The following is a 24,436-nucleotide window of genomic DNA, read 5'->3' on the forward strand; positions in this document are numbered from 1 at the left end:
GAGTTTTGAAATATCTCATTTTGTAAGAAAAAGTTCATGACTTCTATATTCTAGACTGCTACTACATAAAGCAGGAGCCTAGTCATTCATAGTGATAGATTCTACTGTAAATGAATCAGAATTTCACTGCAGTTTTTGACATGTGCAGCCTTCCCTGCATTGCACACAATGCCACTGAAAGCTTGCCTCTTCCTGGGCACTGGTGGTTAAAATATTTTCAAGAGTAAGAGAACTGGAGAACAGAATTTCCAAGATCAGCATTTTCTTCAAAGTATCCCAGGACATCTGCTATTGAAGTTCCACTTGTCTTCTTTCTCTGCTCTCCTCAAATCAAAGGATGAGAGTGGGAAGGAAGAAAAGAGAAAGTTAAAACTAAACTTGAGTTATGTTTCTGCTTTTTAGATTCCTAATAGGTTTCTTATAGGCTGGCTCCAAAATCCATATCTAGAGAGTTTTATATTCATTGTGTCTTCCCCAAATCTTAATTTGATAATTAGAAGGAACAAAGATAAGCAAATACTAATAAAACACATAAGAAGTCATTATCTTTTGGGTATTCAGGTTATTCTTACAGTCAAGAGGAAGATGGCCTGAGCCAACACTGTCTGGTGAGGACTCCCATCCCTGCCGTCGAGCAATGAAGATAGGCATCATTCTGCATTTTTTAACCTGTTCCAGTGCCTGCACAGGAATTCACGAAAAATTGACATTTACACCAAACTCCTGGCGTGCCAACTCCTCCATGACAAGTGCTAAATCCACATCCATCCCATCCAGCTCTGAGATGGCTGTAATGATCTATCCCATAGCAAGCTTCTTTGAGCTTTACAGCTTTTTAATGCATGCTTTGTGAAATGGGTCTCCTCTTAAAAAAATAAACACAGACTCTCTAGAGATGTCAAAATCTAAGAAGGCAATTTGTCAACATTTCTTATCGTCATTTAATAGAAAATCAAAAGAAAATTCACTCCTACAATTGAGAGAATGAAGCTCTTATTAAAATTAGTCACAAATAGCAGAAGCTGGCATTACAAAGAAGACCATTAAGAGATTACCTAAGAATCACAGACAGTTATTCTGGGTCAAGTTATTAGAATCAAAAATTAGATAATTGTTCATCATTCTGGTCATGCTACCAAGAAGACTGAATTCTCAGGATTCTTTATGAAAGCCAGCCATGAACTGTCAGCCAACTATCACAGTGTTACACCAGAAAATATAAGTGCTTCGCACCTTTGTATAAATAGCATGAGCTTTACTGAACTGTCTAAAGATTGTTAGGATGCTGTATTAGTTCTTCTGAGTTGCTATAACAAAATATCAGAGGCTTAAAAACAATGGAAATTGATTTCCACAGCAGGGTCATGCAGGGTCCTTTCTGGTCACACACTTCGTACTGTATCCTCACATGGGGGAGGGCTCAGGAGCTCTGTGCATCTCTTATATATACAAGCACTCATCTCATTGAAGAGGCTTCATCCTTACAACTCCATCACCTCACAAAGGCACCACCTATGGATGCCATAACCATGGGAATCAGAATTACATCATATGAAGTTTCTGAGGGACATAAATGTTGAGACCATAGCAGATACAAACGTGAACCGGCTCATCCTCCTCCAGTGGCTGTCGTCACCCACACTCCACTGATCCTCATTTCCTGCATCACCTTGCAGCCATTCCATACATTCTATCACTCTGGGTTTCACAAGTCCAGGTCAGTCAAGTGTCAGCTCCATCTCATATTCAGCCTATTCAATGTCTCCCTCTTCCCTGCTGAGGCCCAGGGGACCTACCAGGAAGTACAGATGTGTCCATTTCTGCAAGGTTCCTTCTCTCTCCCTCTCTGGATCTTCATTCCTCGGGCCAGGTTGGAAGAGGGTAGAGGGTGACAAGATGGGAAGTTCTGACATCACTGACTTACACGGTGCTGTCGGAGCCCTTTGGTGTCAAGAAGGACTGACCTGGAATTCCCCCTGACTGACAACTGTCTCACTTGTGGGGCACCCTTGTGATTTTCCTGGACATTCACAAGTTGGAGATATCCGACTTCATATGTTCTTTTTAAATCAGGGGAAATGTTCTGGCCCCCACAGCTCCCCACCTGCAGTAGTCACCACAGCCTGTTTCCCCCGCTCTGCAAGCACCTTCTGGAGAAAATTAATTAGCCTGAAGTCAGCTACCCACTAGCTGACCTGCAGGAAACCCATGTATCATTAATACTCCGAACAATTGAATGGTAGAAATAACTGGTGTGTATCTGACCCGCTTCCTGAGGTCTCTGAACAATTCTGTGCTCACATAGACATAGAGTAGACCAGAAAGTTGGATCCATAAAGATACATTTAACTGAGGAGTGAGATACCATTCTTTCCTTCTTTTATAGTAACTATCTTTGTAGATAATTATTTGGCCTTACAAACATCCCCTATAGGTCCCTGAATTACAAAACCCTCCAAACATACTAAGTCTCAATAGAGGCTACAAAGACATGACTAAATCAGGGTTGCTCACCTTATTCAACTGCCTCCAGACAAACTGTGATGAGGCCAATCTCTTGGCTAGCTCTCCTGAGAAGTCCGTAGTGTTGCTGGGCTGGTTCTGCAGTATCTTTATGGCTTTAGCAGGAATTTCTAGTAAACAAGACAATGGGAAATAAAAAGGTAGAAGGGAAAGGGGAATGAAGAGGAAGGAAAGAGAAAGACAGGAAGGAAAAGGAGAAGAGGGAAAATGAATAAAAGAATTGGGTTTTGAAGGTTGAAATGCTATTAATACTAGAATACTGTATATGGTAAAGGAAAGGAAAGTGAAGTCGTTCAGTCATGTCCGACTCTTTGCGACCCCATGGACTGTAGCCTACCAGGCTCCTCTGTCCATGGGATTTTCCAGGCAATAGTACTGGAGTGGATTGCCATTTCCTTCTCCAGCGGATCTTCCCGACCCAGGGATGGAACCCAGGAATCTCGCATTGTAGACAGACGCTTTACTGTCTGAGCCACCAGGAAAGTCCCATATATATATTGGAGAAGGAAATGGCAACCCACTCCAGTATTCTTGCCTGAAGAATCCTAGGAATGGTTGCACAGAGTCGAACACAAGTGAAGCGACTTAGCATGCATGCGTGCAGGCACTGGAGAAGGAAATGGCAACCCACTCCAGGACTCTTGCCTGGAGAATCCTAGGGACGGAGGAGCCTGATGGGCTGCCATCTATGGGGTCGCACAGAGTCGGACACGACTGAAGTGACTTAGCCGCAGCAGCATATATATATGATTTAACTTTTATACCCTAAGAGCAAATATCATCTCAAATTCTTGTTTTACCTCCATTTTCTCTTTTCTCCTCTTTTTCTGAAACTGTCCTTTGTATTAGGAGTATTCTTTTGTTGCTACTAATTGAGTTGACATAGTTCTAGGGATGAACAAAATCTGTTACCTCTTCAGCACAGAATCTAGGGAAATTTTCTGCTGTCATAAATACACAACCTTCACACATATACAGGAACACTGTTCAGCAAAACCAATCTCTTCCCTCAAAGCCAGGGTTATCTTTGTCTGAGTCCTGCTCCTGCCTCTAGCTGTGATGACCCAAACCTTTCAGAACATGACAGAATACTCTGCCTCAAAAAAATCTATTAATCTCTCCTTTTGCTCCTGCATGCATGCAAAATGCCATCTTTCTGGCAGAAGATCATGGGAAAGACCTGTATGCACTTTTTTTCCAAATCATTTATTGCTGAAAATATCTAATTTCACTGTGTGACCCTCTTAACTTTCTTTCCTTCGATGTCTAGGTATTTCTAGCAAAGAAGGTGGTATTTATTAGAGGATAAATTTGGCAATAAAGGGGAACAAAGCAATTGTAGGAAACATACACTCACCAATAGCCCACACGTCTTCATGTATTTGTCTCTTATAAAGCTTATTCCAAGTATAAATTTAAGACTCTGGATCAACAACACAGGTGGTGATATTGAAAGGTGTCTCCCTGCTTGACCATGACATATAAACGAAATACTAGAGATCTCAGACAATACTGAGCACAGTCATAGGTGTTCTTAGAGACAGCAAGGAGTAGCTGAAAAGAGGATATTGGGGGTGGATTTAACAATCATTCCCCTGCTATCCAGAGTGCATCGATTTTTCCCTCTTTTACAGATTTAAAGCAAGATTGCACTTGAAGAAACTGTCCTGCTATAGCAAGAACAGTAGCAGTGGTTATTGAACAGAAACAAACAAATGAAAAACCCTAAAGTTCAGTGACCAATTAGATTAGTAAATCACGTGTCATGGAGACAACAAGGACTTAACTGAGCTTTTAAAAAAATCTCTATTTTCCAGAAGATGGCTCTCAAGTTGTGCAAAAGAAAGAACGACATAAACACAAAAATTACTATATGATATGGCAGACCACGGGACTGGAAAAGGTCAGTTTTTATTCCAATCCCAAAGAAAGGCGGTGCCAAAGAATGCTCAAGCTACCACACAATTGCACTCAGCTCACACGCTAGCAAAGTAATGCTCCAAATTCTCCAAGCCAGGCTTCAACAGTACGTGAAGCAAGAACTTCCAGATGCTCAAGCTGGATTTAGAAAGGGCAGAGAAACCCAGATATCAAATTGCCAACATCCACTGGATCATGGAAAAAGCAAGAAAATTCCAAAAAAAAAAAACCCCATCAATTATGCTTCACTGACTCTGCTAAAGCCTTTGACTGTGTGGACCACAACAAACTGTGGGAAATTCTTAAAGATATGGGAATACCAGACCGTCTTATCTGCCTCCTGAGAAATCTTATACAGGTCAAGAAGCAACAGTTAAAACCAAACAAAGGACTTTTTCCAAATTGGGAAAGGAGTATATCAAGGTTTTGTATTGTCACCTTGCTTATTTAACTTATATGCAGAGTACATCATACAAAATGCTGGACTGGAAGAAGCACAAGCTGGAATCAAGACTGTCGGGAGAAATATCAATAACCTCAGATATGCAGATGACACCACCCTTATGGCAGAAAGTGAAGAGGAACTAAAGAGCCTCCTGATGAAAGTGAAAGAGGAGAGTGAAAAATCTAGCTTAAAACTCAACATTCAAAAAACAAAGATCATGATATGGAAAAAGTGGCAGACTTTATTTTGGGGGGGGCTCCAAAATCACTGCAGATGGTGACTGCAGCCATGAAATTAAAAGACACTTGCTCCTTGGAGGAAAAATTATGACCAACCTACACAGCATATTAAAAAGCAGAGACATTACTTTGCCAGCAAAGGTCTGTCTAGTCAAAGCTATGGTTTTTCCAGTAGTCATGTATGGATGTGAGAGTTGGACCATAAAGAAAGCTGAGTACCAAAGAACCGATGCTTTTGAACTGTGGTGTTGGAGGAGACTCTTGAGAGTCCCCTGGACAGCAAGGAAATCAAACCAGTCCATCCTAAAGGAAATCAGTCCTGAATATTCATTGGAAGGACTGATGCTGAAGCTGAAACTCCAATACTTTGGCCACCTGATGCGAAGAACTGAGTCATTGGAAAAGAGCCTGATGCTGGGAAAGATTGCAAGCAGGAGGAGAAGGGGATGACAGAGGATGGGATGGTTGGATGGCATCACCGACTCGATGGACATGAGTTTGAGGAAGCTCCAGGAGTTGGTGATGGACAGAGAAACCTGTCCATCTACTACGTATCTACTACATTAGGGAGCAAAGGAGCTGAGATATTATAGCATTATAAGGTATCAGTGATAATTCTGACAAAAATACAAGAAACACTCATTTTTTTAACACACATACATCTCTCATGATTATGCTGCCATGATGTGCTACATACATTATTGTAGGGTTACACTGGAGAGAATCCCATAAGGATTATTTATGCATTATGGAGGATCATTTATGCCAAATTGGAGAGTTTGTGATTATTTTGCAAGGCAGCAGGAAACCAGGACATTTTAGTGCAAGAGAGCAGTATGTTCAGAATTGACAAAAAGAAAACATTAACCAGTACTGACAGGTTGTGGGTGTTGAGACTGGTAGAGAAAAAGCAGCAGCCCAGAAACAGCTGGGAATATTATGACACTAAAGGAAAATCAAAGAGGGCTCTTCCAAGCTGAAAGAAGCAAAGGATAGGAAAGACACAGGAAAAGAAATAGGCCTTAACCACACAGACAGAATGAGGCAGACATTAAGAGTCAAAAGGCATCCAAGAACATGCGACTAGATGAGTAAATAAATGGCTGGAAAGTCAGAGACAAGGGAGGAGATAAACTAAGGCTTTGTCCAAAAGCATCTGAACTTTATTTTCCTGTATTTCATTCACTTTGTACCAGAAATCATCAAAAAATGTTAAGTCACTGTAGCAAATCACAGAAATAAGTACACTCAAGTCTCTGCTAGACTCTATCAGGTACCAGAACCAAAGCACGAGTACCCAGTGATAACAAGCAGTAAGTCACTGGTCCCTTTCAACACTTAAATAAGACATACATTGTAAAGCATACAGGATGAATGGAAATAAAATGAAAACAACCCATTCCTCTACAGAGCCAGCCTGACCCAAATCCTAAACAAAACGTTAAGTAATGCCCTCCTTAAATATGTGTCTACTTCCTCCAAGAATTTCTCATTCCTTTCACCTGAATCCACCCTTGTTTACTATCCCTTCATTGTTTTACTCTCAGCAGGTCAGCTAACCACTAATCAAATAATTTAAAGTGTTCAGTCCTAAGATAATATTCATATTGATGGACTATTGAAACTGAAAATCCTTCTAATCTCCTGAAAGTAAAACTCTAATATTGGAAGAAATCCTTCCGAGCCTCTTTCCAAAACGCCCAGTAGGCAGCAGATGAAACTCTAGCGACTTAGACGTCTTCTGCATAATTATAACCTATTCTGATAATAAACAAAAGGAAGACAGATGAGGCAATGAAAGATGTTGAGGAAGAAATGCACAGAACAGTGGAAAAGAAACATATGCTTTAAGGACAGACCTCTGCCTGCACACCATACCAAGTGTGATGGGAGCCAGGTGGGCCTAATCAGGGGTGGATTTTTCAAGAAAGCTCTCTATGAATTAGAATTGAGAAATCTTATTCAATTCAACTATTCAAACATGATTCTTTGATGCTAAGACTCAGAATGACTTGTCCCACAGTTAACTGCACTAAATTAAAAAATGAATACACTTATTGCATTTTTGAACGTTGCTAAGAGATCTTAAAATTCTCATCACAAGAAAAAATCTTGTTACTATATTGTGACAGATGTTAACCAGACTTACTGTGGTGATCATTCTGCAATATATACACATATCAAATAGTTACACTGTACACCTGAAACTCATATAACATTATATATGTTATAGATGTATGATGATCATACAAGCACTATGTTTTATATCTAAAACATGTATTGGTTTATATACATATATGTATAAACAAATGTACACACACCTATATACGGAAACTTTTCTTAAAGGAATATACTTATTTTGGGATAAAGAAAGCAACTCAACTAACATTTTTTGTTTTTTTTCCAAAATTACATTCTAGCTAGCATATTGTGACTAAAACCTTATCTCCAAATGTACTTTATGTTTATGCTGATAAAGAAAACAGAAAAGTGCCTTAACCTTGCATCATTAACTGCGGAACAGTTTAGTTACAATAGCTAATAAAAACCACTAAATTCTGAAACTGCTACTGTTGTTCAGTCATTAAAGTACTCTGCTGTGCTATGTTGTACTTAGCTGCTCAGTCATGTCCAACTCTTTGCAACCCCATGGACTGTAGCTCTTCAGGTTCCTCTGTTCCTGGGGATTCTCCAGGCAAGAACACTGGAGTAGTTGCCATGCCCTCCTCCAGGGGAACTTCCCAACCCAAGGATCAAACCCAGGTCTCCCACATTGCAGGTGGATTCTTTACCGTCTTGAGTCACCAGGGAAGCCCAAAGTACTCTGCCATTGGTCATGTAACAAATGTTTTCTTAATTCCCACTTGACTCAAGCACGCTTATGGCAGGCAGACATTGGTCCTCATGGAACTTATATTCCAGCTGAGGAAGACAGATAACCCACAAAAACCATGGATCCAGTATACTGTATAGTATGTTAACAGGTGATCTGTATCTGTACTATGGGAAAAGAAATAGTAAAGCAGAGGAGGTGATATAGGGAGTAAAGGTAAGAAAGGGAGGTGATTTTAAAAAACGAGGAGGAACCCATTGAGGGCAGCAAACTTGCTCTCTTACGTTCCAGATTCAAGGTTTACCCTATATAATCCGATCTCTTGCTCTTCTGCCCAACTTCAAAAATATTTCCATCTCTAAGGCTTTATGCAAACTCATGCAAACATGATTATTTTGAACATTTTTCCCTCTCTTCAGTTGAAATGATTTCATAAATAATTTGGGGGTAAATTGGGCTTCACTGGTGGCTCACATGATACAGAGTCTGCCTGCAATGCAGGAGACGCAGGTTTGATCCCTGGGTTGGGAAGATCCCCTGGAGAAGGGAATGGCTACCCACTCCAGTATTTTTGCCTGAAGAATTCCATGGATAGAGGAGCCTGGGGGGCTACATTCCATGAGATAGCAAAGAGACAGACATGACTGAGCAACTAACAAACTACTTTCCAAACTACACTACTCCCAAATTAAATAACATTTTATGCAGCAAATTTTGATAATTTTCTGTTTTCAAAAGAATTAATTTCCAAATTATTTTCATTTTTCAACACATTGTCAGTGATTCAAATTGTATAATGCAAAAATATTATATATGCATTGCTATTCTAATATATTGTGATATTTTAAAAATATACACAAAGTATAAATTAAATGAGTGAGATAAAGAGTCATAGAAATGCTATTATTCTCTTCTCAAAGGGATGAGGACATGCGATTTTACGGCCCCTGGACTAATGGATTCAGTATGCCCACACATAATTATAACCACCACAGTTGTTTAACTGTCATAATAAAATAATTTCTTTTACATATAATTTAAACCAAAGCTCTCAGAATACCACAAGGGGCTGAGAATAAAATTATATGTGAATATCTCTCTTCATATGCATATATAAAATTTTGTAAGTTCAAATAAGTAATCATCATTAGTCATTTTATTATTCCATCAATTCAAATACTGCAACATACTTCAAACTCTACAACAGATTTCTTTTTTTCAAGGGTTTAAATCTCAGGTCCTAACAAAAGCAGAGCAATGGCCTATAAGAATAAGTAAAATATAGTATAAGTATCATTATATACATCCATTTGTAAAGAGAAATAATGAAGAGATACAAGACTTACAGTTTGTTGAAACAGAAAGCATACTCGTTCAGAACAGAATGTGCATATGACCTGAACCGAATCCAACAATATATAAAAACACATCGTGATACGTTTCTAGTCCCTTCCTTCCTAAGTCTGGTCACATACCTATCTCTTCAAAGGGTGTAAGTAAATCAGCGATACAGTCAGTTGGGGTCCCAGTAATAATATTATCACAACAGCGATATAGTGACAAATACCCAAGGAAAGCCAAATCAGAAATTGACCTTTCCCATTAAAGTTAATCATGACAAGGGTCATTCTAAAGGTCTATCAAAATCAAGTATAACTACATTTACAGGATAAAGAGAACATTTCTATCACGTAGAAATGACGGGTTATCTGGTATTCTTTTTTTGAGGCTCTAGAACCACTCTTGATCATTTTCTTTCATGTTATGAACCTTTGGAGATTGACCAGACCAGACTGCATCCCTCTGGCTCCCTTGGCCTCTGACTTCTACTGGAGTTTGGCCAATGGAAAACACTACCAAGAGACTGGAGTCAGTGGAGAAAGAGATTAGTGGATTTGATTCTTTCCTCTGACTTCTCTTCTGCTGGGAAGTGGCCAAGTTTCTTCACTGAAGACCAGAGCCCCGGTCAGAGGCCCTCACCTTCAGCTGCAGCTATATACAAGTCTCTCTAGAGACTGCAATGTCCTCTTTCTTCCTTTGTCCTGTGGACCTAAATGTGTTCATCACTCCCTGTTCTTGCATGTCTCCAACAGGGTTTGCTATTCCTTTTCAGTCATCCTTTACTCTAGTACAACTTCCAATAACTGCTTAAGTTCATTAAGCTCTCTTTATTTTCCTTACCTGTGTAAATCATCTTGTTTTTGAACAATGATACAGGTGGTTATGGAGCTGCTAGATAAAGATGGTTCCTCAAGGACCTATTGCTAAAGTGTTTACAACAGGAGGAGGACATCTTTTTTCCTGAATTCAAAACCATAAATATAAGAATATGTCTCAGATCGCATAAAAATAAATGCAAAAAAATCATTTACAAAAGAAAGAATTTAGTAAAAGAGTATAAACTTTAACCTCTAAGATGAATAAGGTCTGAGGATCTAATTTTTAACATAGTGATGATGGTTTGTAATGTATTATTGACATTTGTCAAGAGTGTAAAACAAATGTTCTCACCAAAAAAGATTTTTAAGTAGTAAATAAGTGAGGTGATAAATGTCTTAACTAACTTGATAGGAGGAATCCTTTCATAATGTATAGCTATTTAAATCATCATGTACATTTTAAATATCTTGCAATTATATTTGCTAATTATATTTCCATAAAACTGAAAAAAAAGAAACACATCATTGATTTAGATGCTTTTTATATAATTTCATAGATATTTCAGCCATTACTCTTGGCATGGAAAATGGGTTTTTTTATTCCAGGTTTTTTAATCCCAGTGGGATTCATTTGATAGAAAAGGGAGAAACCCTGGAAATCAACTAGACTCTCCTCACATTTTCAGTTCAGTTCAGTTGTTCAGTCATATCTGACTCTTTGCGACCCCATGGACTGCAGCACTCCAGGCATCCCTGTCCATCACCAACTTCTAGAGCTTACTCAAACTCATGTCCATTGAGTCAGTGATGCCATCCAACCATCTCATCCTCTGTCATCCCCTTCTCTTCCCACCTTCAATCATTTCCAGCATCAGGGTCTTTTCAAATGAGTCAGTTCTTCACATTAGGTGGCCAAAATATTGGAGTTTCAGCTTTAGCATCAGTCCTTCCAATGAATATCCAGGACTGATTTCCTTTAGGATGGACTGGTTGGATCTCCTTGCAGTCCAAGGGACTCTCTAGAGTCTTCTCCAACACCACAGTTCAAAAGTATCAATTCTTCAGTGCTCAGCTTTCTTTATAGTTCAACTCTGACATCCATACATGACCACTGGAAAAACCAAAGCTTTGAGTAGACAGACCTTTGTCGGCAAAGTAATGTCTCTGCTTTTTAGTATTTTAGATATATATATATATCTTTCTATTTTAGATATATATATATATGTGTAATATTTTAGAGATATATAAATAAATCCAAGAGTGGTTATGTCACTTATCTAAACTCATAAAACTCCATGGCAAAAGTAGAAACCAAGTTTCCTAAGTTTAACTAAATGTACATTCCAATAAACAGTACTATCTCTTCGACACTTTACTTCTCAAGTACATACAGGTTTGAGCATGAACTGTTGCAATCCTTGCTGTCTCTCATAAATCTATTGGTTGTATAACTTTAAATACGCTACAAGCATATATGACTTGTGCTTTAAGAGGCAAAACTGCAATGGACAAATAAGTGCCATACCCTAAACAGCCTGAAAGGCTGTTTTCAACAGTAGATATTGACAAAGGGCACATTGCTGCTGTGGTTCCTGAAGACCTAGCAAATAGAATCTTTTTGGAATTTGCAAAAACAGAAACTGAATACTTCAGCTATTTCTAAAAAGCCTCATTAATTTTATTTCTATTCTGTATAAGTTACACTCCTTCAATCACCAAATAAATTCTCCTACATGACCATTAAGTTTCCACAGATCCTCGAATCTCTGTGTTTCTGACAATCAGTCTCTTCCTAGGTTATACAATTACCAGCAAAGCTCCTTCAGGCAGGCCCATATATCATCCACGAACTCAGCCAAATATCACATACCATATGTCAATATTTCTGCTTAGATGTCCTAAATGTATTTTCAAACAATTTTTATTTGGAAGCTAAAGTGACTCTCAGACAACATTTCGAAAATATCTCCTTTCCTCTGGGCTCTATGCCTGTGTTTATAGATGTCCCTCCATAATTGAACATAGAGGGGGAAATGTACTTTTTATGGGGGTAATTTTTTCTCTTTCCTCCCGATTTATTCATCTGGGAAGAGGAAATGAAAAAATATGAGCCATGGAGTTGAACATACTATAAACTACATCTATTTTTGGCGGGCAACAGACCTATGCACTGTCTTCAGAGTTGAGCAGGAAACACTCACCACTTGGTTTCTGCTTTGGCTAGGAGTCCATGTAGCCTATTTCTCTAAATTGACAGCAAAGTGCACAAAGACAATATAGAAAACAAAGCAGATGCCAACAGCAGGGCGGACCCAAACTAATTGAATAATACTGCTATAATTTTTCAGCCTTTCCTTACAGGACTAAGCTTGCCTTCAGTGAAATCTCTTAAATTTTCAAATCCTATATACCATCTCATGGCTTCCCCGGTGGCTCAGCGGTAAAGAATCCACCCGCAATGTAGGAGATGCAAGTTCAATCCCCTGGGTCAGGAGGATCCCCAAGAAAATGGCAATCCACTCCGATATTCTTGCTGGGAAATTCCATGGACACAGGAGCCTGGCAGGCCACAGTCCACGGCGTTGCAAGTGCTGGTTGGACACAACCTAGCAACTAAACAGCAAACACACCATCTCAAAGCAAGAAACAAGGACATTCTGTGAACATCTGAGGATGAGTGAACTGCAGCTCTAACTGAATGGTGAGTGCTGTTAGGGAGCAAAAGGAGGTAACATTGAGAATATAAGTTCTTAGCTCCTAAAAGCAGGTATCTGAACAAACATTAAAAGAAATCATTTCAACAGTGTGAAATATATGCTTGGTATCTTGAAAATCAAATATTCATTTTGTGTACCTGATTATCAATTTTGTATGACTCCAAATGAAATGGAAAACAGAGTAAGGAACACGTATTCTTACTGGGAAAAAAAAATCCTTTTAATTTTATAAGAGCCTAAAGAGAAGGGTGCCATAGGAGGCAGGAGCGCAGAAAGGAAGTGAGTAAGTGCAAAAAGGAGAGCTTCTCAGCTTTAAGGGACGGACTAGGTCCAATGTCCGAGCTCAGAGAAGGAGAAAAGTACGCCTCTCCCCTGTTTACTTCCAAACCAAACTGGGTCAGAACTCACGGAAGCATCATAACTACAGCCACTCAGCTTCAAAAATGGGGAATAAATTTCTGTGAACTGGCATTTGAAACTAACCACCATGTTAAGCCTGCTTCTATGACAAATGAGTTCAAAATGGTTTACAAATGAACTTTCAGAACAAAACCTTTCCCAGGTAAGGGATCTCCTATAAAAAGGCAAGCAAAGGGGGAAAAAAATGTCCCCGAAACGAATTCTCCTATGCCTAGGAAAACTTACAGAGTTGTAAAAAGAGACAAGTTAAAATTTAAAGTTATTGCAAGCCACCAAATCATACGTTTTGGGTAAAATAAATGTAGCCCTATAAATTGATGCGTTAACAAAGACTATGCTACATATTAATTTAAATGCCACTGTTCAATAACACCATGTACATAACTGCATTTGAATTTACGTAAACCATTCATGTGTTTACTGGTAAGCAGTGCTCAAAAAAATGTTTTTAATGGGTTTAAAGTGTGATTAGGTTTTCCAATTTTAGTGACAAAATTCTTGTCTATCATAATAACAAATCACTGACTACTTGATTTCATTTTAAAGTATCTTGGGGACTTCTCTGAAATTGTCTTTTTAGTCATGTGTTAGTTTATTCACGTGTTTATTATTTGCTTCTATAAGTACAGATTCCATGAGGGCAGGCACTTTGTATTGGGTACAGACACAGAGGAGCTGCTGAGATGAATGAATGAAATGAAACTATTTTCCTAGATCCATCTTACTCAAAAAAGTGTAAATGCTAAAGCTACAAATGGGATATTTAAATCTGCAGCTAATTGTTAGAATCATTTGAAATTTGAATTATTTCCAAAAATCTTTCAATTATCAGTAAGTCATTGACTTATAAATTCATGTAACTATCTTGATCTCTATACAAAGAAAGTCAGGTTTAACTATACATTTCTAAATATAATCCTATAAGGCAAATACTAAGGAAAACAATTCTATGCCCGTTAGTTTGATAACTAAAGGCCAACACAATATAACAGAGAAAGCTCTTGGCTTGAGAGTCAAGAGACCAAGATTCTCGTCTAAACATTTACTCACTAGTTGTGGGAGTTTGCGTGGCCATTTGACCTCTTTGAGCTAAAGTATGATCTGTAAAACATCAAGACCAGATATGATTATTAAGACCTATACTTGTTTTAAAAGTCTATCAGGACAATAAATTGTTAGCTAGAGGAAAACTGTACCATGCATATATGCATAAGAATAGTAAGCAACACATATAGTTCTTACCAAGTGCCAGGCATTCTCCTGAGCATTTACCAGCGATTAACACACAAAATCTTCACAAACTAGCCTGTGAAGGAGCCTTCATCCTCCCCATTTGCTTCTGGAAACTGAGACTAAGGACAACTAGACATGAATAGTTAACAACACCAAGTGACCCACTCTCTGCCGGCCCCTCATCCTCCTGGTCTACCACAGTCAGCTCAAAGCATGCCAGCCTTCTCCCTGGACCCAGAGCATGCAACCCTTTTCTCATCTCAGATCCTTTGCACTAGCTGTTCTCTTTGCTTGGAGGATTCTTTCCCTGATCTTTGTGTGGCTGATTCTCTCTCAATGTTCGGGTCTCCTATCAAAGGTCATTATCCTGTCCTGATTCCTCTAACTAAAGTCATCACCACACTTAGCCACTTCTTTTTTTTCATAGTATCCAAAACCATCTGAGGTTATCTCTTTTGGTTATTTATGAATTTATTAGTGTGTTTATTATCTGTCTCCCCTAGCTATTAACAGAATATAAGTTCTACAAGGGCAGGGATTTTTCATTTTCTTCACTGTATCTTCAATACTGAGAACAGTGTAGGGTACAGCGTAGTTACTGATAACAGGAATTAAGTGGATGAGTGAATAAATGATAACATAATCAAAAACAATTTTCCTACATTCTTCTTAGTTGTTCAAAAAATGTGAATGGTAAAGTGAATCACAGGATATACTGAATGTCTGCTGTGCCATTTAAGTATTTTCAGACAATGGATGAAGGAGTTTACTGACAATATTTACTAGCATTTCTCAGAATTTCTGCTTTACCATCAACTCCTATCAAGATAATTATGTAAACATTTCTTTTTTTTAATTGAGCGTGTTCATTTCAGAGAAGAGTTCAGATCTTTTATTAAATCACCCAAGAAACTGAGTGACAATATGAATCATCAAAAACATTGAGCTCACCAAATTCAGTACTTCCAAGAAGCATTAAACTTTATATGAAAATTTATATGCTTAAAGAACGTAGCACAAGTGACATGCCACCCCAACCATGCTTCATGTCCTCCATGGGGAAGGTGGTATAATATCATTTTATCAATAGAGAAAAACCCTATAGAGGGAACAGTGAGCAAATCTGGAGTGCAGTCTGACTACACAGGGGGTCAGCTTAAAGAACACAGGAATCGCTGGACTCAAAGGACACAGAAGAATGAAAGGTTAAGGCCTTAACTGTTCTGCAAACTCTCACCCTCACTTCCATAAATTTAAGGTAGCTTTCAAAATCTATATATTAAGAAAAAATAAAATCTCAACTAAGAGGATAAAAAAATGAAACCAAGAGAAAGCAATACTAGAAGAAATTAGTGGATACCAGGACTGAAACGAATACATAAGCTTCCTGCAGATCCGGATCTTCACCAGAAGAAGGCCATATGTTGACACTAGCTTTTCTAGAATCCAGTGCCAGGGCAGGCCTTGGGGGACAGAGCCAGGAAGTTCAGGATTCAGAAGTGGCCCCGTCAAGCACCTTATTAACAACATGGATGAGGAGGGCACATGTAGCTCAGGGCAGGCATTCCTAGTTTTGAAATCCAAGAAACTCTTCTCCCATGGGTCCTGATTAAGATGGCGCTGGGTGATGAAATAAACCCAACATTCTTACACTAGATGTAGCATTATGTTTCATAAGACTGTTTCCTTATAAAATTACTCACTGTAGGCTGGGACATTGCACTAAAGAAGTAACTCAATAAAAGCAATTATATGAGGGGACAACAGCAATTAAGAAGTCAGTTAATGCAGTTCTCAGCTGGACCACATACTCTTACAGTGATGTGTGTGTGTTTACAAACATACTTTTGTTCAAGTGAGTTTTTCATAAAATTGGTGCAGCGGGGACCTTAAGGTGATATTCCTTAACATGGACCTGAAGCACAACTGTCCCACGCTTTGTCTTAGCTTGGAATCTTATACCTAAATTGGGATGGACTTTTAGAAGAGTTGGGCTTCCCTGATAGCTCAGTTGGAAAAGAATCCACCTGCAATGCAGGAGACCCTGGTTCGATTCTTGGATCATGAAGATCCGCTGGAGAAGACAAAGGCTACCCACTCCAGTATTCTGGCCTGGAGAATTCCATGGACTGTATAGTCTATGGGGTCGCAAAGAGTCGAACACGACTGAGCAACTTTCACTTTCACTTTAGAAGAGTTGTGTGCCTGCCCAACAGTATGGAGGGTGCACAGAAAGGCTTTCTCTTCCTCCAAGAAGATGTAAGACATTCCTAGGGATGTAATTTTGCATATGCAGATGAAGGAACCAAAAGTTCCCCAAGTTCTGCAGCAGAAGGTGGTGCGTGTATGCTCCGTAGTGTCCGACTCTTTGCAACCCCATGGACTATAGCCTCCGAGGCCCCTCTGTCCATGGGATTACCCAGGCAACAATGCAAGAGTAGATGGTTGCAAAAAGAGCCTGAAGATGAAGGTCGTTGTTGTTCAGTTGATAAGTCGTGTCTGACTCTTTGCAGCCCATGGACTGCAGCATGCCAGGCATCCCTGTCCCTCAATATCTCCCGGAGTTTGCCCAAGTTCATGTCCACTGAATCAGTGATGCCATCCAACCATCTCATCCTCTGTTACCCTCTTCTCCTTCTGCCTTCAATCTTTCCCAGTATCACACCTACTCCTTGGTCTTTTTTTTTTTTTTTAAGTATCAGGAAAGTACCCTTAGAGTAGATAATCTTGAATAGCAGGCTGCTCTGTAGAGCACTGCTTACAAAATACATGCCAGGAGAACTAAATGAGCGAACTTACCACATAAGATCATAAATTATAAGGCAGTTGAATGGATAGCTTGGGCTTCCCAGGTGGCTCAGCAATAAATAATCCGCCTGCCAATGCAGGAGCCACAGGAAATGTAGGTTCCATCCCTGGGCCACAAAGATCCACTGGAGGAGGAACTGCAACCCATTCCAGTATTCTTGCCTGGAAAATTTCGTGGACAGAGGAGCCTGGCGGGCTGCAGTCCATGGGGTCACAAAGCATGGGACACTACTGAATGACTGAGCACGTATGCACACACGTGGATAACTTGCCAAGTTATTGACTTTTGTTTTGGAGTGGTGTACCTAGACCTTCTGTGGCAACAGACAGCATGGCTAGGTGTCTCCTAAGGCCACTGCGTTCATGGCACTCACACTATGCACTCTTACAGAAAATAAGGTTCTCTCTCTGCTTTGGTATAATACTCTAAGAGAATATTACATATATTTAATGTATTTACATGGTTGATTATCATATTTATATATTAACTTAGATTACTTAAATACATTATAATAAATATTCAATATTTAGCATATAATTCTTAAAAAAAATAGAACTTCTGAACTCATCTCTAGGAATCTCATGCAGGATGTTGCTTACATTATCCTCTTAATGAGAAACTTTGCAAGAAATTTCTTTCTGGGATTAGTATACAAAATAATTGTACCTCTTAAACAAGAGGTCTATTTTTAAAACGCATGAAATCTGTGAACTATGGAATTTTTCAGGTTACAATTTTTCACTCAATTGTTGAAAAGTTTAGTGCTGATTTTTAGTCGATTAATACTTAAGGCAGTGTAGAGATTTCTGTAACACTCATTTAATAACCTTATCATTGTTTATCTTTAACTTTTAAAGTTTAAATCATTTTATATTCTGAGTGTTATGTTTTATTTTCTTGTTGTGTTTAAAGTCTCCTTTAAGTCTACAGTAGTATAATGGACTTGTCAAAACCTGTTTCGTCTTCAGGAAAAATACGGGATTGAATACCTGTTTTATTGGAAAAAAAAAAAAAGAAAAGAAAGCTGGTGTACATTTTTAATCAGATGACTAAACCATATTTAACCATATAATTAGTCTAACATTTGGAGGAGGAGAAAATAAATAAGCCATGTGCTTAGTTGCTCAGTCATGTCTGACTGTTTGCAACCCCATGAACTGCAGCCCACCAGGCTCCTCTATCCATGGGGATTCTCCAGGCAAGAATACTGAAGTGGGTTGCTATGCCCTCCTCCAGGGAACCTTCCCAACCTAAGGATCAAACCCAGGTGTGCCGCATTGCAGGGAGATTATTCACTGTCTGAACCACCAGGGAAGCCCAAGAATACTGGCGTGGGGAGCCTATCACTTCTCAAGGGATCTTTTCAACCCAGGAATCAAACTGGGGTCTCCTGCATTGCAGGTGGATTCTTTACCAGCTGAGCTACCAGACAAGCCCCAAAATGGACTTCTCTATTATTAGTTTGGAACAGAATTAGTGATGTGGGCATCATTCCCAAATATCCTTAGAAGTTTAAAAGTAAAATTAAATTGACTTCTCTTAAGGTGTTGAGAGTTTTGAGGGAGAAGGAGGGGGGCTGCTGCTACTGTTGTTTTATCTAAAACTATTTGTGAAAAGTCTAATTGTGATTGGAACTAAATTCAAAAATGTTAGTACATATATAAATTAGTCTCATGTTATGGGACTTCCTAAATCATTTGTTATAGAATATGAATCATTTGTGAAAGTATTTACTTTTAATATCTTCATTATTTTACACTATATCATGCAGAAGTAATTTTATTCAACTATTACATACGTTTCAAAATGCTCAATAGATTTGTCATAATCTTATTAAATGTTTTGGCAGTCACCAGAACACAGTAGGATGAATTTAACAAAAATATGAATATGTTGATTTTTTTAAAAGTCTTACAATATTTTGTAACTCAAGTACTCCAATTTAACTCACAGTTTGAATAGGAAGAGTGTGAAGAAGATTTCACAAAAGTTTAACAGGAATAGTTTAAATAAAAATATTCAAACAAATTCCTTAAATTTCAATCCCCAAATTTCCAATATAGCCATATTTTTAAGTGTTGATAGCAGCATCAATTTTCTATTTCAATGTTTTTATAACAAATATTGAATAACATATAACGGTTTTGTCTCGTTACATATGCTTTATCACTTTAAGATTTTATTTTTTACTTCCATCAAACGATATACCATTTTCTTTACTGTCAAATACAGTTTTCAAGTATGTTAAATGACATATGCAGATATGTAGATATTTTCAATTCAGAAGATGAGGTAACAAGAGAAAAAAAATTTGGGTGAAACTGTCCTTCAAATTAAAAATGTGCTGAACAATCACTATACAAACATTTTGGAAAAGACAGAAATTGGTAGAGAATAAAAAGCAAATGCAAATGAACAGAATTAAATTGGGAGAGAAAATTAACCTGTTTAACCAAATATGCTTGAACTTCTAAGAAGCAACTGTGGGGTCTCTTTAGGCCTTCTAACAGATAAGAGGTGGCATAGAAATAATTTCATTAGTAAAACCAAGCTTTAGGCAGCAAAATATTCTTTGCTTTTTTTCATGGTAACAAGAACAGCCAGGTATGATTTTCAGTTCAGTTCAGTTGCTCAGTCATGTCTGACTCTTTGCGACCCCATGAATCGCAGCATGCCAGGCCTCCCTGTCCATCACCAACTCCCGGAGTTCACTCAAACTCACGTCCATCAAGTCAGTGATGCCATCCAGCCATCTCATCCTCTGTCGTCCCCTTCTCCTCCTGCCCCCAATCCCTCCCAGCATCAGAGTCTTTTCCAATGAGTCAACTCTTCGCATGAGGTGGCCAAAGTACTGGAGTTTCAGCTTTAGCATCATTCCTTCCAAAGAAATCCCAGGGCTGATCTCCTTCAGAATGGACTGGCTGGATTTCCTTGCAGTCCAAGGGACTCTCGAGAGTCTTCTCCAACACCACAGTTCAAAAGCATCAATTCTTCGGTATGATTTTAAGATGAGACTAATTCCACAATCGTATATAAAAAATCAGGTGCATTGCCTTCTATCACATTTTATCTAGTACACAAAAATTTGTGCTCTAGTTTAGGATGTTGACACAGAAGTTTTCTACATTTTCCTCATTGCTTGTTTGTGTTAAATCCTAAGCTTATACAAGAACAACATGGTTTTAAAAAAATCAAGACTTTTTCAGGTAGTCCTAGGATAACTTGAACACAAGCAGTAAATTTGGTCTTTGTGATCCCAGTAGTCAGTAGAATGAACCTTATGCAAATACAGGCCTGAGAAAGTGAAATTATCAACCACATACAAAGGAAAGGACACCTTGAATGTCATTTGAGATACAGGCACTCTAAGTATACAGCTTAAAAGCCCTTTAAAAATAAAATTTACTGTCATATTTTACTGTAATCACTGTCAGCAAAATTGGCAAATGGTGTTAAAATAATGGACTTGCTCCAGTACCATTAATATAACTGAGTATAAACAGCAACTGAATTTTCCCATCGTCTCAAAAACTATGCAACTTCTGCTTAGGACCTGAATTAATTACTTGAAGACTGTTGGATATAGTACATATGTTATTAACCTTTAGCAAAAAGCTATGCAACAACACAAGGACCACCTTTACAAATAAACAAAGATTAAAAAAATAAAATAAGTATTAAAAAAGCTGTCTTTCAAAAGAGAGCAAAAACTAAAAAATCAAACTCCAGTTTTGTTTTGGTTTTACTAACAGACGATTCATCTTTCAAATTAATTCCATAGTTTTAGGTCTCTAACTAGATAGTTTTATGATCTTAACCAAAAAAATTACTTACTTTATCTTATTCTCACTTTCCTTGACTCTAGGATATTCAAGAAAACAAGTCCAGAGATAGAAAAATGTTAGTTTTCAAAGTTTTGTCCTCAGAGAAATGAGATTTAAGAAAATATTTCCCAAAGGAGGAGGAAAAGAGCAAGTGTTTTAGAAATGAGCAAAATAAGTGCATTTAGGGGAGTGGACAAAAATAGTGAAAAAAGGAGCAGCCCAGATGACAGAAGACAACCCAGAATCAAGGCCACAAAGGACATTGTTTCAGGAAAACTCACTGTGATCTACAACATGAACATCTACAGAGATGCTATAGAGAATGAACACTGAGCAAAGGCCAGCATATATGGTTAAAAGAACGTGTCAATGGCATTCTAGAACAGTCTCAGGGAAGACACAGAATTAATTCAAGTCATAAGGATACAGAGTAGACTCGCAGATGAGAAATGCTGACCATTCATTCTAAAACTGTGGTAGTAAAAGACAGAAATGTCAGAGCAGCAGCTACACATATGATAATGATAAAAACATATCATTATATTATTCTCAACTCTCCTCAGTTTTAGGAATATTCATCTTTGCCAGATGATTTATCAGTTATTTATTTCAATGACTTTTTTTCACTTAATTACTATTCTTAATATGATATTCTATGTTATTTAAAATCTGCAAAGGGACCTATTTATATAGATTTAGTGCAAATTCCAAAATAATGGGACACTTTAAAAAGAGGACTTGAGCTACTTTCATTTAAAGGCAGGTCAACCATTGTGATTATCATGTAACAAACAACTAGTACAGGTATATACTAGTTAAATACTCTTCACAATTAATTCTATGATGTTTTATAAAGCATTGTGTTTACATTCTATTTTTAAAACTCAACTTGAGTTACATGTACTTCTACTGAATTACTGCAATAAATTCAAATGAGATTAAAAAGTACACTATAAATAAAATCTAAAGAATATGAAAATTCACTTAAAAGACACTAGGCAATACAGTAAATAATATTCCTTTCTAAATGTAATACTACACTTAGAAAAAGGATTAATAAGAAATAGTCCTAAGATATCTGTAAGGTGTCTCTGGCATGCTTACTATGTGATCCTGTGGTTTCTAGTTTCCCCCTGTAGAAATTTTAAGAGAGCCCCAAAGTGGGGTGACTGGTTATTGAATGGCTTTTTCATTCAATTAATAGTCACATTATCACTGTTAATATACACTGAGATCCAACACTATAAGACAAACATATAATATTCTGCATTTGATTGTTATGGAAGGGTAGGGAGAAGGGCATGGTGGGTAGGCAAAAGAAAGCACTGAAAAAGGTAAACCATCAGTCGTTACAGGGAAAGGTAAATTATAGTTGCCCAAGACATTTGTTGCTAATTATAACAATCATCTTCCCAGACCACAGGAGGATAATGATACTCAATCAAGAGCAAGTACTCACAATTTCCTCCCCAGGCTCCCCGGCCCCATCTGATTCAGTGTCTCTGTCCTTCTCCAAGTGGGATCGGATTGTTCTTTCTTGAATTAGTTCTAAACCATCCTTTAACCCTTTGTCCCGCCCATTATCAAAGAGCTCTTTGTCTTGAGCAACCTGTGAAAAAAATGACAAACTAAGAAAGGAAGGAAAGCCATCGATTCAAACTAGGAAGATACACATGAAGAATAAAAGCAAAATATATACATCTGAAAACCAACACGTTTGCCACAGAAGTAAATACAATATAATAAAAAAATAGTTATAATTTTCTTTATGCTACGTTGAATCATTCTTAAGGCATGTTACACAAGAGCATTTCTAAACTGTCCTTGATTTTCCAGTACAATTTTCATATACTTCTATTTGCATGTGAAATTTATTTACTCAAAATATACACTCAATTGTCTTTTTTTTTTTTTTACAATAAAAGCAATTACTTAAGTATAAAAATAAATACAAATTAGCTGGATACTTGTATAAGGCATCAAACACCATGTTATATAATATTAGAAATATATAAACTAGAAAAAACTGTGTGCTCTGATTTGGGGTTGATAAATTATCAACAGACACTGACCACGTAAAGAAATAGATGATAAATGCTGACCAAGTGTTCTCAATCTTTAGTAGGATAGACCAAGATGAAGTTTAAACCGTAGGTGGTGCAAATTTGAGAATGAAAAAGAAATACTGATATGCTGGAAAAATCTGGAAAAGTAGTTAGGGGGTTTAGCTTAGTCTGTAAGAATAAATGAAATAGCCATTAATTATCACTACCACCTCCATCAATCACTGCCATTGTTGTCATCACCATCATCATCATCAATATTTTCAAAATCCCTACAGAGTCTCTGTTACCATAAAAAAAACCTCCATACACTGGGCAATTTATTGGCTGTCAATTCCAAATCCACTCTTCTTTGCCCACTCTCTGAGAATGGAGCTTTAAATATTTCTCCTTAGCAGCAAGCACGATCATTAGCTTTGTGAACAGAAGGTACTGGAGGATATTACAAAGGAGGGACTTGTCTTTTCCTACTTCCTGGTGAGAGTCAGTGTTTTATGTATATTTTCACATGTTTAAGGAAAAACTGTGCTGGAGACATAGGCAAATCCAGGTTGTGGGACTCCAAGCATTTTCGGGAGATTCCACTATAAGGATAAAACCAAATTATGGATATAAGATTGAATATTTATTTGGGATAAAAATAAATGGCAACAGATTTCAACATAGAAAAAACTGACATACCACAAACATTATAAACCAAAGGAGAGCAAACATTTCTATTCATAACCTAACAGACCCACCTCTACAATAAGTTATGCCTACATTTTTAGCTTCAACCTCTTTGTCCCTTTTGCAAAGATGCTAAATAACTAATTCAGTCTCCTTGAGCATAGTTAGCCAAAATTTATTTTCTTTCACTACTGATAGTTTTTCAATGATTTTTAGCTTCTTGATGCATTATTAGCAAACTGAAATAGAAGTTTTGTTGATAACTTGGAAAAACTCTCTCAAGCCTTGTTCATGTGAGTTAACAGCCAAAGTCCTAAATCTAAATATTTATTTAATGTAAACCTTATTTCTTCTCCATTAGCCACATGCTCCATTAGTCCATACTTCTCCACTAGACCATCCTCAGCACCTCAGGATATGTTCATTTGACCCTGATCCTTCCTATCCAGATGCTAGTGAAAGTAACTGTCAGCAGAAATCATTCCAGAAATCATTCCTAAACCAGGATGACCAGCAGTGATTTAACTATGCATGAAAGTGACCATGAATCCCATAAACTGATCCCAAGGTACCAAAATAATA

The 24,436-nt window shown here is 37.8% G+C and overlaps 1 protein-coding gene across 3 annotated transcripts in view; it reads right to left on the reverse strand.

The window, feature by feature from the left end:
* The window catches only part of LOC147347652 (uncharacterized), a 521,220-nt gene that overhangs the window by 21,577 nt on the left and 475,207 nt on the right, over nt 1–24,436 (reverse strand). For all 3 annotated transcript variants that reach the window (XR_015152401.1, XR_015152384.1, XR_015152365.1), the window contains 2 exons: nt 22,582–22,731; nt 2,515–2,633 (listed from right to left, as the gene is read on the reverse strand). The gene's annotated coding sequence lies outside the window, so the exon portion shown is untranslated. The remainder of the gene's footprint in view (nt 1–2,514; nt 2,634–22,581; nt 22,732–24,436) is intronic.

This window comes from Bos grunniens, chromosome 23, assembly GCF_055505025.1.
Source record: "Bos grunniens cultivar Pamir isolate PY7600 chromosome 23, Bosgru_T2T1.0, whole genome shotgun sequence".
NCBI lineage: Eukaryota > Metazoa > Chordata > Mammalia > Artiodactyla > Bovidae > Bos > Bos grunniens.